This window comes from Diceros bicornis, chromosome 7 (assembly GCF_020826845.1).
Source record: "Diceros bicornis minor isolate mBicDic1 chromosome 7, mDicBic1.mat.cur, whole genome shotgun sequence".
Classification (NCBI taxonomy): domain Eukaryota; kingdom Metazoa; phylum Chordata; class Mammalia; order Perissodactyla; family Rhinocerotidae; genus Diceros; species Diceros bicornis.
The window spans coordinates 78,813,425-78,827,467 of NC_080746.1; positions in this window are offsets into that span (position 1 = coordinate 78,813,425).

A 14,043-nucleotide genomic window follows, 5' to 3' on the forward strand; every position below is an offset into this window, starting at 1 on the left:
TACCAGGACGTGTCTACTTTCATGCTAGTTCAGAGGACCATCCATAATCCGTGGTTCTTGCTGATGGAGTCTAGTCACAGGATCGATCAGATGGCTCTCTTAGGAGTTTAGAATTGGCTACGCTCAGAGACCAAAACACCATTTGCTTGCTGGAGCTGAATTTTTCCTGAAGTAGATTTTGGTCCAGGCATCCGCTAAAGACCGCGTGCAGGCTAAAGTTGCAAAGAAGACAGTTGACAGAACGCAACAGAGAAGAAGCACAAAGAGAAAGAGAGACACCATGAGTTAAAGTCGATACAACATTCAGATGATAATAATTATAGGTATCATCGATTGTGCTATTTATGCCAAGTTTTTTTTTTATATATAACCTCATTCAATCATCACAAGATTACAAGCAGAGAGAGATTTCAGTTAGTCAAGGCTAAAACAGGAAAACAATCATTGTAAGTATTCAGGAATTAAGGCATTTGTAATATGAATTAGACCTTCCCCAAATCTGGGAGGAGGTAGGAAAATTGAAAGTCTGGAAGCGGAGGTCAGAGGGGATGAGAGAAACTATCACTAATGAGTCAGCCTGAAGCACTGGTGCAGATGGACAAACCAGAGCTTGCAGATAAACACAAGAAGCCAAGCACATGTGCCCACTGAGGCAGGGCTGCAAAGAGGTAGCTCAGTGGGGAACCGTTGCCTCTGTGGAGCTATTGCTTTTGTGAGTCCATAGCCAAGCACCTGGTTGTAGGCCTGGTGCCTCTGTTGGCCATCAGGGCCAGCAGCTAGTACACTGAGTTCCATGTGGAATGGAGGACAGAGAGGGCAAGCTGCAACAGCCCGGCATTGCCACTCATCCATCATCATGTCTGATCACGGCGATCTTCCGAAGGTAACGACTTCTGCTTCACTTCGTCTTTCTAATTCCAAGCAAGTTCCTCTTTTGGCGAGACTCTAACCTGGAACCTTACAGTGAAGAGAATCTCGGGAAACACAGATCTTAGCTTTAGCCAAGTATATATGAAACAAAGCAACACAATGTAATTTCCCCATTTTACAGATGAGGAAAGGAAAGCTCTAGCTGGTGAAACAATTTGTCCCGGGTTGTTATACTTGCTAAACGCCTGAGATGTGACCCAAACCCAGGTGCATTTGATGCTAATCTCTGTTCCCTTCCACCATTCTGTGGTTTTCGACTTCAAGGATAAGGTTATCTACCTCAAGGGCTTTCTGGTTCCATTCAACCATTTTTCTTGAGGGGTTTAGGTACCTTTGTAACCAAGCCACCTTCTGTATGGCTCTAATGAAGATTAAAGGAGGCTGTATAAGAAGGGTGTTTAATGACACTTTGCCTGGGAGCTCTTGGTCCCTTATAGCTATTGATGTAAAGATGTCTTTGCTGACAACGAATGGTCTTCACCTTCAGGCAGCTTAATAAACAGAAAAGCATGGGCAAGGGGTTCTGGACAAAGGTTTAGCTTTGCCACTTAATCTCTGCTCTAGTTATAACCTGTGAATTTCATATTTTTTAATCTCTAAATGAGATGATATTCTCTTCTCTGACTACTTCGCAGGATTTTTGTGAGGATCAAATGAAATTTTATATATATATATTATACGTATATAAAGATTTTGTTTTTAAAACAAAGATAAAATAAAAAGATACTCATAAAACGCAGGAAACGATGTCTCCTGGCCCCTGGGCTTAGCTCTCCCAGTTACCCCACCTGCCTTTGAGAGTGAGCGGTGTGGGCTCTTCTTTTCTAGAGTTAAGCCTCTAACTGTACTGATCTCTATTATCCAGGGAGGTTTTGAAGATGACACAGGGAAAATGTGTGCAAAATATAATCTAAAAACCAAAATGAAGCCTTATTATTATTGAGTCACCTCATTTTTGGTGTTTTCCTTTTGAAAACATTGAAAAGGTAAGCTTGTTTTCATGCCCACCTAGCCCCAGTCTGTCTCCCCCCACCTCCACCTTGATGCAAGCTCTGGGCTGGGCTCCCCCGGCAAATCCTCTGAGAGCATGCCACTGTCGATGTTATGCCTCAGCACCCTGTGCAGAGGCAGATTTCAAGGCGGTTATCTCTCAAGTTCCTCGTTCCTTTAAGGAAGCTGTATTTCTAATCCGTGGTGTGAAGACCTTTTGCTTACCCTGTTAGATTAAATCACAGGCTCCCTTATCAGTGCAGAGCTGAGAGAAGTCTTGCAAATCGAATCTAGACTTTATCTGTGAGCAGCATGAAAAATCAACTGAAACTAATGCATCCTTGCAAGTTTCTCTCCTTGCCGATCTGGGTGTTTCTCTAGCCACAGCTCACACCAGCATTCAGAATGCAATGAAGCCTCCTCCAAATTAAAAAATTAGCAACATTGCAGCTTTAAAGAACTCATAGAGGAAAGTCATTTACACTGCAATCTTTATTGTGGTTGAAAAAATAAAGAAAGGAAAACGTGTGGGATATTGGGTCATCATATATAGCCGAGGACTTTGATCCGGGCTGGTTTTTCCACTATAGAGTTGATGAGATCTGAAGAAAAATAATACCCAAGACAAGTAACCACAGTATGTGTGCTGTTTCTTAACTTGTGCGCTCTTAACACCGTGCAGGTGGGTGGCATGATGTGGTGAAACACCAGAGTGTGGGCTTTTGTGCCAGTTAGACTTGAACTCCTGGCTCCACACTTCTTCTCTGGATAATTTTAAGAATAACCTAATTTATGTTTTTCTTTTGGAAAATATTGCCTACCTCAGAATTTCATTTTTAATTTCATTTTTTTTTATATTCTGTTAAAAAATAAAGGATCTCTTTGCTTCCTCCTTTTCCTACATTCCTCCTAGAAAGCTTTCCTTGGAGAGACCATCTTTGTGAACTGGTAATTGGCTTGTGCTTTGCAACACCCCAGGAACCTCTGAAAAGTTTCTGAAGGACGCTTTTGTGCCTGAGCCTCTGGAGCCCTCAAGACAAAGTCAATCTCAGCCCAGAATAGCAAGGACTCCTGCAGCCATATCCGCATGTGACGATACTGAATGCAGACCACAGACAGAGCAGGTTGTGCTAATCATAATGCACCTGTAAGCATGAAAATTAGCTTTGGTCATAACTGAAATTCCCAGTAGCCCCCAGGCCTCCTGCAAGGAGAAGTGGATTATCACATTTTTTCCCAAGATAGAGGAGTCAGGTGTTAGTTACCTGAGCTAATTACCGAAAAAGACTGCCTGAGGCTAAATCAAGTGTTTTCTGATTAGCAGTCACAGCAACAGCCCTAATCTCATAAACTGATGATCAGGGAGAACAGAGCTGTGAGAGGGAGGAAGGTCCTTTCTTGATCCTAGGTGTTCTGAGGGCCGCCACCACCAGGCTGTCTTGGTCTGGATGGCCTGGGTTCCACAGCACTGGGAGGAAGCTCAGCCTAAGGACGTATGAGCAACACGAGAATTGTAGGGAGTGGTCAATCTGGAATTCTGAAGCCTATTGGAGGAGATTTAAAAGAGGGGTAATCAACTAATTTTGGGATGAGATGTTAAGTGCTGGCTCAGCTTAAAGGGTGATGGATCACAGTGAATCTCATCTGCTGCACTGATTCATCTGCGTTACATTCCTGGGCAACTCATGAGTCTGTCGTTCAGCACCTTCTGCGCTCTGCTTCTCGGTGGCGAGACTTCGAGTGCACCACCACGTTTTGCAAGAGAGAGAAGAGTAGACTTGCTCCCTCCTGTTTCCTGTTCTTGAGATCATCCCCCATGGACGCTCCCTCACCCTCCCTGCAGCCGTTGCTTCCTGTAGGAGCAACTGAATCCTGTTTGCAGTCTTTCCAACACTCACAGAAACAGCCACATCCAGTGCTCTCAAAGGCATCCACAGCAGCTATCTGGCCTTCCACCCTCAGCGTTCCAGACTCCAGACCCACAGCCCCTCCTGGTATCCAGAGCTACAGCACATGCCAAGCAACTGCCCTCAGAGGTCTGAGTTTCAGCTCCAAATAGCCCCTCCTTCAGGCTTCAGTAAGTCTAACCTCCTCCCTTTGTTCCCCAGTCAAATCAGGGCAGCTGCTTCCTGCGCTTACTACCTTAGTTCTCTTTTTCACCCTTTCACTCACCTAGTTAACTGAACATCTAGTTAACCACCCCTTATAGTAAATTCTTTCCATTAAAATGGCTGGTGTGATTTCTATCTTATCTCACAGCTATGGGAATTGGTACCAAAGAAGAGACCATCAAGACAAGATCGTGGGTTGGTTTAGAAATGTCCTTGAGTTTGAATGCAGAGTTGAGCACTGTGCCAGTGGGAAACGGGATGCTAGTAGTGCATGACATGCAGTGGCATCACAGTTAATCAAATTGTCACCTGCACTAAATGGTGACAATATGCCTAGTGAATATGTCTGCCTTCTGATGGGACTTTAAATGACAGAGTTTATTTTGGGGGTCTCTTGGATAGAAAATTTTACCTGCCTGTTGCTTTCCTTGTCTCTTAGAATAAAATCCAAATTTCGTTTCATGGCTTTTAATTCTCCACAGTATCTGGTCTCCTTCTAACATTATCTCCTACCCATCTCCCCTTTGTTTGAAGACAAACCTCCACTCTTCCTTCTGACCCTCACAAGAGGAAACTCTGCCCCATCTAATGGCCTATGCCAGAGGGGTTCCCTCCAGCTGGAAAGCCCTTCACCCAGATCTTTGTGTGGTCAGCTTCTCGTTATTCAGGACGTAGCTCTGACGCCACTTGATTAGAGAGTCCTTCCCTGACCAGAAAATTACTGTGTCTATCTGGGAAAAGTGGCCAGCACCCTGATACTTGAATATCACTCAAATTAACTGAGAAAAAATATAAAAATATTCATCATATTTCAAATAGATTACAGTCAAGGGAACATACAATTGTATGTCATTGTTTAATAACTGAAACTCAGCTACTTAGTTTCAGATAAGTGTTCTTTTACTTTATGTATTTCTTTTTCACAAATAGAAGCACACTTTTTTTGGCAGGGGACCAATAAATAGCATCACAAAATCAACAATGCTTGTCATATCTTTATCAACTTAACATGTCTACCATTTTTTGCCCTGGTCATTCTTCCAAAACACAATTGAGCCCATCAGAAACACTTGTTGCACATATAAATGTGTAGAATTAGCATTAGTTAGAATTCTATAAGAATTGTGCAATTTCAAAAGTAAACCGAAAAGTTAGAAGTAAGAAATAACACATAATAAAGTATGGAAAAATTAGGTTTTTGGACAGGCAAAGTTGAAAAGGGCCTTTAAAATGGTAGATGGTTAACAAAAAACACTTGGATTTAACTAACTCTCTTCATAATAGAACAGATATGAAAATAAAGATGAAATTGTGGACGCTTTTTTAATATCAATATGAGAAGAAATTTGGCCGCCTACTGGATTAGTATTAACAAGAGAGGATGAAACTTCTTTAAGTTAGAGTATCTCCTTGCCTCTTGGTCCTGGCAGCTCCAGACACCATCGAGAAGCCCCCAGAAGTCCCCGCAAGCTCTTGTAGATATTCATCACATACCGGATATCACAGTGGTAGAGAACACTCAGAATCCTGCAATTGACACAGCTGGAAAAAGCTGGGAGCAACAAAAACAGAGAGAAACAAGGAAATGTTGGCAATTAGAAAAGGAAAACCCAGCTTTCTTGGCAAGTACTAGTTAGATGATCCCTGGTTTAGAGATTCCCTGTTCATTCACTGAGCCCACTGCTCAGCCAGGCAGCCTGCTATTCTGCCAAAAAGCCAGAATGGAACTCAGGGCAAGAAATTTTTTTTTTAATTCTGGAAGATTTCTAGGGCATAAGGTTGTGATTTGCTTTTCCTACAGTCTCCTAAGATTCAAGTCAGCATACCTCAGAGACATGTTATATAAACACAGACGTTAAAACATCCTGGATTACAGTGTCATTTTGTTTACATTGGGAGTGTAGGTCATTTTAGCGATGCCAATTAAAATGCTGATAGGATATTGAAATTGCTAGCTTAACCCTCCACCAGCCGCTCCCCACCACCCCACACATGCACACTTGCTATGCTTTGTAATTATATTGCCTAAAAGCAAACCAGTGTTTCTCCATATTGGCTACATTTCGTGGAAGGAAACCTGGTGATGAGCCAGTTATTTCTTCACATTAATATGGACCAGATTTAACCCAAGGTCTTCCTTCCAGATAGTCTGAACTGGATTACGATCAGATGTAAAAATTCACTTCTAAGAGAAAACTCCCCTGAGCAAAAAGAAATAGCAGATAATTTAAGTGTTCATAAAATAGGAGAGATTTATATCTCTATTAGGCTTACTTCTTGCTTACAATATTCAGTCCTATTCAACATGTAAAACACATTTTCAAAAGAGAAATCTTCCATGGGAAAGGCACAGAGGAAAGAAAGACCAGAGTAAGAAAGAGTTTGATGGTCTCTCTAGAGATCTCTCTGAGTCACACATTTTCTCTGTGTTCCACAAAGCCAGTATTCTTGTGTTTTCAAAATGACTAGAGATGAGAATTTAGAAACACTGAAGCCATCCAAATTTCTTTCTGAAATTGGAGGATGGATCCTCTTATTTATATGGAAAGAAGAGTGTCAAATCAGATATTTTAGCTCATAACCCAAACAATAGAATCTTCTGTTCAGATTATTTTTAGTTTGTTTATCAGTTGGTTTGAACATGGCTTACCTTGTTCTCAAACAGATTTAAGATAGTTAAAATAATGCATACATCTTAGTAGACACAGGAACTTTATACATATAAAGAAAATTGAAGCAGAAGGAAATGGAGGGTGGACAATTAAAGTGGGATCAAAACTCAGTTTAATACAGTAATGGTTTGCTTCTTAACCTGCATTAGGTGGATAGTGAAGTTAGCTTTAGGCTTTCTAGCAACGAGCAAGCATAGAGAAACATTACTGCCTACGTGGTTCAGAGGGGCCAAAAGATGGAAAATGAACCAGTGACTTCAGAAATGAAATTTTTACCTGATATCAAAAAGAACACATTTCCTCCCACACTTTTTTTTTTCAAGAAAGGCTACCCTGTAACATGAATGAGCAAAGTCTTTATTCTAAATATAGAATAAATTTCAAAGAATCGTTTCACAAATGCCCCTCAATGTAGGCTAGCTGCCATCATTCCAATTATAAACACATTAAAGCACTCATAATATACCAGAGAGAATTTGAGGTTGAGTGATACGATGGAGCAAAACAATGAGATCCTGAAGATCCAGCTCAGAACAGAGGTAGCTACTGCATAATTTAGACCAGTAGCTCTTGCCCTGACTGCATATTAGAAACGTGTGAAGTGCTTTAAAAAAAATACTGATGAGCACACGTCATCCCAGATAAATTAAATCATAATCTCTGCAGGTGAATGCCACAGAAAGTTGTTGTTTCAAAAGTTTCTCAGATGAGTCTAATGTGTTTCCAGCAGTGATTGAGAAGAATGAAGGAACCACAGCTCTGGTCAGTGCCCCATAAATAGTGCTTTTTAGCCACATTTTGGAAATTAAACCACGGTGGGTCTGAAATTTAACTCTATGAAAGGTACCAGAAGCACATCTAGTTATATTGCAAGATGAATAAAGAGCCGTGTGCTACAACTGTTTTCATCTAAAACAGGATGACCAAGATCCAGCTCTTCTGTGCAGAGGGGGCACCTACGGCCAAAGCCAAGTTTCTCTCAGTGAAATGACGACTGGTAAAAATTAATGCATGAACAGCTGCTGGTTCCCTCACATCAGGAGGCTCTTTCGTGTTTATAAAGCACTTTCATGTACATAAAATCAATTAAGCTGTATAGGAGCATTTGAAATAGGTACATTGTCATTTGCATTTTATTAATTATTTAACTGAGTTCCAAGAAGTGAAGTAATTTGCCTAAGGTTACTTAGCTAGTGACAGACCAAGAACTAGAACCCACTTCTGCTGACAACCAATCCAGTACTCTCTGAAACATGTATTTCATCCCTCTAACTTCAAACCTCCAAAACTTGCTCTACTTCAAACCTCCAAAATCTCACTGAGAATGAGAAGGAAAGCAGTATACAAAATAAGTCTCTTTGGATTCCATATCTTCCTTCAGTATTGCCCCATGATTCTGCTCCCCTCTTCTGTAGAATCTCATAAGAGATTTATCCACATTATTTGTCTCTACTTCCTCATCTCTCATTCTCTATTCATCATGACCAAACACTGCACTGAACAGGTCTGGAAAAGTCACTGTGGTAGCCAGACTCTAAAATGTTCCCCCACAATCCCCACATCCTGCTCTGTGTCATCTTCGTGTCCCCTTCTGCACTGTACAAGGCTGGTCTGTGTGACTGATAACACCTAGTGGAAGTTACGGCGTGTCACTTCTGAGACTGGGTTACAAAGACTGTGGCTTTCATGTCAGGCACGTGTGTTCTTTCTTTCTTTCTTGGATCACTCGCTCTGGGAGAAGCCAGCTGTCACACTGTGAGGACACTCAAGTAGCCTATATGGAAAGCTCCCCACATGGGGAGGAACTGAGGTTTCAGGCCAACAGAGAGCAGAGAACTAAGACCTGCCAATAGCCGCTGAGTGGGCATGACATCAAATCCTTCTCAGAGAACCTTCAGAGGACACAGCGCCAGCCAATAGCCAGACTGCAACCTTATGATGAGAGACCCTGCGCCTGAACCACCCAGCTGAACTGCTCCCAGATTCCTCACACACAGCTGCGTGAAAATAATGCTTGTTTTAAGCTACTAGGTTTTAGGGTACTTTGTTATGCAACAACAGATAACTAATGCAATCACCAATCTTCAATCCTGCCAAATGCGGTGATTATCTGTCTTCAGCACTATTTGAGACAGTTGATCACTCCTTACTTGAAATGCTTTAATCTCTTAGATTTCAGGACACCTCAATACCTATTTTTCCTATTACTGCATTTATCTGTTCTTGTGCTTTGTTGCTGAACCCCTCCTCCACTCCTCACCTTATAAAATTTTCAAACCTTAATTTTCAAGCCTCTTCTTGATCTACACTCTGCTCCTATACAATATCAATTAGCCCCATGGTTTAATATCATCTCAATGCCATTGACTCTTGAATTTATACCTCCAGTCCTGATCTCACTGAGATATATATCTAACCTGCACCACAAAGTCTCCCTTGAGTATCTGATGCTCAAACTCAATATGTTTAAAGTAAAAATCTATTCCTCTCCTCACATGGGTTCCTTAACAGAGATTTTCCATCTCAGTGGATGGCACCAACATTAGCCCAATTGGTCAGGTCAAAAACCTGGGATAGATCCTTGGTTCTCCTCTTTCCATTCCCTTAGACTATTCAGAGGTCTAAGGGAATAACAGCATTAGCATCCTTGGGGGGCTTGCTAGACATTCAGAATCTGAGGTCTCTGGCCGGACCTACTTAAGGAGAATCTGCATTTTAACAAAACCTTTAGTTGATTCATACACACAACTACACATGGGAAGCACTAATCTAGAGGGCCACACTCCATCAATTAAGCAGTTGTGTTCTGTAGATCATTATCCCCCTAATCTGCTCTTTAAAATAAGGGTTTTCTTGGTTTAATAAGTTTGGAAAACACTAGTATATAGTGCATAACTTAGGTTTTGAAAATTTCTTACAATAAAATACATTGAACTCTGTTTAAGCCAGCTTTTCTCCCTCAAAACCAGGTAATATTCTTTCTCTCTGTTTCTTTCTCAGCCAGTAGGTATTAACATTCATTGGGACTACTATGCCATCCACTGAGAAACACTGTGCCCGACAGTCTCTCAGTTATTATCGTTTGGTCTCAGACTTTTCACTCATTTGTCCACTCATTCATTGTTTAACAAATGTTTACTGCTCTGCATAGAACCTACTCTGTGCAAGACATTCTTCTATGTGTTGGGGCGAAAGCAGTGTAAGTCAAAGCTGCACAGTGTCCAGCGTGAGCACGACTTGGTAGAGTCACCCTCAGGCATGTGAACAGGATTATAATTACACATCAACAGCTGGTGATTGTGCAGATCCCAGGAAACCGTGGGTAGGGATGACTCGGGTGGCATCAGCAACTAACCCCTTGTCGCACATCTATCTGGGGAAGTCTGGCTCTGAGGTGACAACACCCCATCTTCCTACCCACATAGCCCATTTGGGCACCTTGTGGCTGTCTGTAACATCTTTTCCTCCTGGGCTTCTGTGGCTGATCCTGATACCTCACATTCAATTGGAATAAAACACTAACGGGTCAAGAGTCGCACCAAATTTAGTTTGTTTTTTTCCTGAATCATGCCCCTGTCTTGGGAGGGTTGTACATGTCTAATAACATACTTTGAATGCCTCTTTGTTGTAAAATGTTTTCCCTTGGTTATTTATGATTGCTCAAGATTAAACCCCAGCATCTTCTCCTCCAGGAAGTCCATTTTGAATTCCTACCCTGGGCCTCCGCTGTGTTTGCATAGAATAGCATCTCATGTAACCTGATTACCTTCACTTATCACATTAAATGGAAATTCTCTGTACGTCTTAATCTCTCTCATTAGTTCTCAGTCTCTCAGAGGCAGAGGTCCTCATTTATTCACCATTGCAGCAACATCCTCCAGTTCACCTCCTAGATCATAGTAGGCATTCACCGAGTGTGTTATGATCTGAGCCAAACAATGTTTATGTAAGTGAGAATAATAAGTACCTTTTGCATGCCTGAAGATGAGTACTGCAGGATTCGAGTAGCACGATTTCAGATTTCTTAGATCTTAGGGTAGTTATCGAGGGCCAGTAGGGGTCAGGACCTATATGTGCCAGACAAGTAAGGTAAAGGAGGGACACATGGTTGGTTTAAGGCAGGAAAGTGTGATACAGAATGTGGAAAAGTGGATCCAAGATTGCCATACCCTATGCCTTAAAAAAAAAAAAAGTTCATAAAGATGTTTTATAATGTGAAGCTAACCCGTGTTTTAATGCTTTCTAAAATATCGTATAGGCCAACCAAACTGGCAAGACTATTGGTGGGCTCGTGAGTTTGTTGTAGGCACATTTTTAAAAATGCAATTTTTCTTTTTATCAAATGTAAACATTTATTGTAGAAAACATGAAAATCTGAAGAGTCCAAGAAAGAAGCTGTAATTCTACCACCTAGACATATACATGCCCATATACTATATTATATATAAATTAAGTGATATATATAATATGTAATATAATAAATTCCAATTTTAGATAATTCTGCATTTTCCTTCAAAAATTCAGACATGAGGAGTAACTTTTCTATATATTTACATATTGATATATTTATTCAATATGTACTGATCATCTTGAATGTGCCAGGAATAGAACAGCACATCCTCTTATTTAATTAACCCCTTATTGTTGGACACATAAATTATTCCAGTGTTTTGTTCTGCAAATGCTAATGTGGTGAACATTGTTTTGCATAAAATTCTGAAAGGTTTAAACTATTATTTTTTTTTTGGTGAGGAAGATCAGCCCTGTGCTAACATCTGCCAATCCTCCTCTTTTTTTTTTTGCTGAGGAAGACTGGCCCTGCGCTAACATCCGTGACCGTCTTCCTCCACTTTATATGGGACGCCGCCACAGCATGGCTTGCCAAGCCGTGCATTGGTGCGTGCCCAGGATCCGAACCTGCAAACCCCGGGCTGCCACAGCGGAGCACGTGCACTTAACCACTTCTGCCACCGGGCTGGCCCCATTAAAGGTTTAAATTTCACAAGCTCCATCACTCTTTGTTAAGAGAGATACAGTTGTTAAAAAGGGAAAAGATAATCTTGAGTATCATTTTCTTAAGTTATGAAATTTTGCCATCTACCTCAATAAAACAATTCTGACAGATGCTTTAGGAAAATGCTGCAGGATTATTTTATGTAAAGTTCACGTTGAACCACAATCCCCCTTTGCTTTTTTGCTAAGAGGAATGATTACTCAAGAAAAGCCTTCTCCAGTTGGAGGACCCAGGCACTTTCTGATATAAATGCTGCTCGGAGCACGAGGCTGGGACAACTGCCATCTGATTTACCACCCGCCACACAGGGCCTCTGGACCGCAGGATGCCTAAAGACCTCACATCTCTGCTGCAATTGAGAGGGTTGTGGCAGAGAAGGGAAAAAGAATAAACTTTATTAAGTAACTACTATTTGGCAGGCATTATGCTAGATCCTTTAAAAACACAGTGCCTAATACATAACAGGTCTTCAATAAATATTTCCAAAAATAAAGCACTGTGGTCTGACAAGCTCTCTATTCTTGGATAATTAATTAACCTTTCACCATCTCTGTTTCTTTGTCTGTAATAATTATTATCTCTAAATTCCCACTAAAGCCCTGTAGAGATTAGACATTTCTTACAGATGAGAAAAATGAGTCTGTGATTTGGACTTGCCCCAGCTCAACCAACTAAACAGTGGCTGAGCACTCGGATCACAAGATCAAGTCTAAGAATAGCTCACATCTCAGCATGTCTCATGAGTCTAGTTCATTCATCTGCCAGTGGAGCTAGCCGACATTCAGCGGGGCAAGACGTCTCAGGGTACTGTAGGGTTTGCGTGGAGTCTCACTAATGGCTGAGGATGCTGGTGATACTGGGCTAGTTACAACGCCTCACTGACCCACTGCTACCTTCAGAGTCTCTAGTCCAAATCCAACCTCATCTAATGCTTGAATTCCCAATAAAACAGCCTGACCACGTGGCTACAATCTGTGCTTCAAAACCAGAGATGTAGGGTGGGGGAAGGGGAAATAGGAGGAAGGTTGTCAAAAGGTACAAACTTCCAGTTATAAGACAAATAAGTACTAAGGATGTAATGTACCACATGATGACTATAGTTAACACTGCTGTATGATATGTGGGAAAATTGTTAAGAGAGTAGATCCTAAGAATTCTCATCACAGGGGAAATTTGCCTTTCTATGGACTCGGGGGTTGGGAGAAGGGAGAGGGGGAAGGGACAAGAGTGGAAAAGCACTGAGTCTGAGGGTGAAAGTGTGTCAGCCTCAGCCTCTAATAAGGAGTCTTTGAATGGAGGTACCTGGGCTATGGATGCAGCCATGCACAGGAGCAGAGCGGGCATGGGGAGCCTGAGCCCTTGACTACGGATCCCTCCAGAAAGCCGCATTGCACAGGGCTATGCACCAGGCCTGGCATGGGAAGGCAGCTTCTTCTCCTGAGGACTTCCAGGCAAAGACTTGCATTGTCTGAGGTCAGGCCTGAAGGACCACACACAGGATTTTGGCCTCAAGCTGGACCCTCAGCTCCACACCTCGACACTTTAGGGAGGGCCCAAGTGAGAAGCCTGGGCTGCCTCATCATAGACTCAGATGAGCTGGACTTTGAGGGTATTGGCCTGGTGGCTCAAAGGATCTGTCCCTGGGCAGGATTTTTAGCCTAGGCCAGGGTCTGGCAGGTAGGTCAGCTTTTCCATGCTGTTTTGGCATCTTCTGATGACCTAGTAGTCCGCACATGTAGGCCCAGTCTAGGATGGTGTCTGAATTTCCATGGGCCATCCTCTCGTGGATCCAGGGGGCAATTGGCTGCATATCTGCTTGCTCTAGGGTGGAAAATAATTCTGTCTCTGTGTTTAGTTGACACAAGTGATCTGCTCAGTCAGCGTCGGAGCTTTTCTGAGAAGCATCCACAGGAGTAACAAAAATCCTATAAGGAGTAGAGCTGATTTTTATCCCAACGTCTCGTCCCACAGGGGACTTATTTTATATGCTGAGAGCCTTTCAAATGAGTAGTCCCTTAGCCACAGAGCTGGAGTCAGGGTGGGACCACGGTCTTCCACATGCTCCACTAAGATGACCCGAACTGGAGCATTTTTCATCAGTCCCCAGGACAAAGGTGAGCAAGAAGGCACATAGACAATATACCTACAGCAATAGAGGATTCAGTAGTGGGAGCCATAACAATGGAGGCGGTAGGGGCCTGAGGGAACCCACTCACAGCGGGCCCTGGGCAGGAGTCCTGGTGTTGGTGGCCTCAGATCCAAAACTGGAAAGCATTACCTTTATCCTCTTTGTTGTGTGCCACAGGACGCCGGGATTACAGCCACC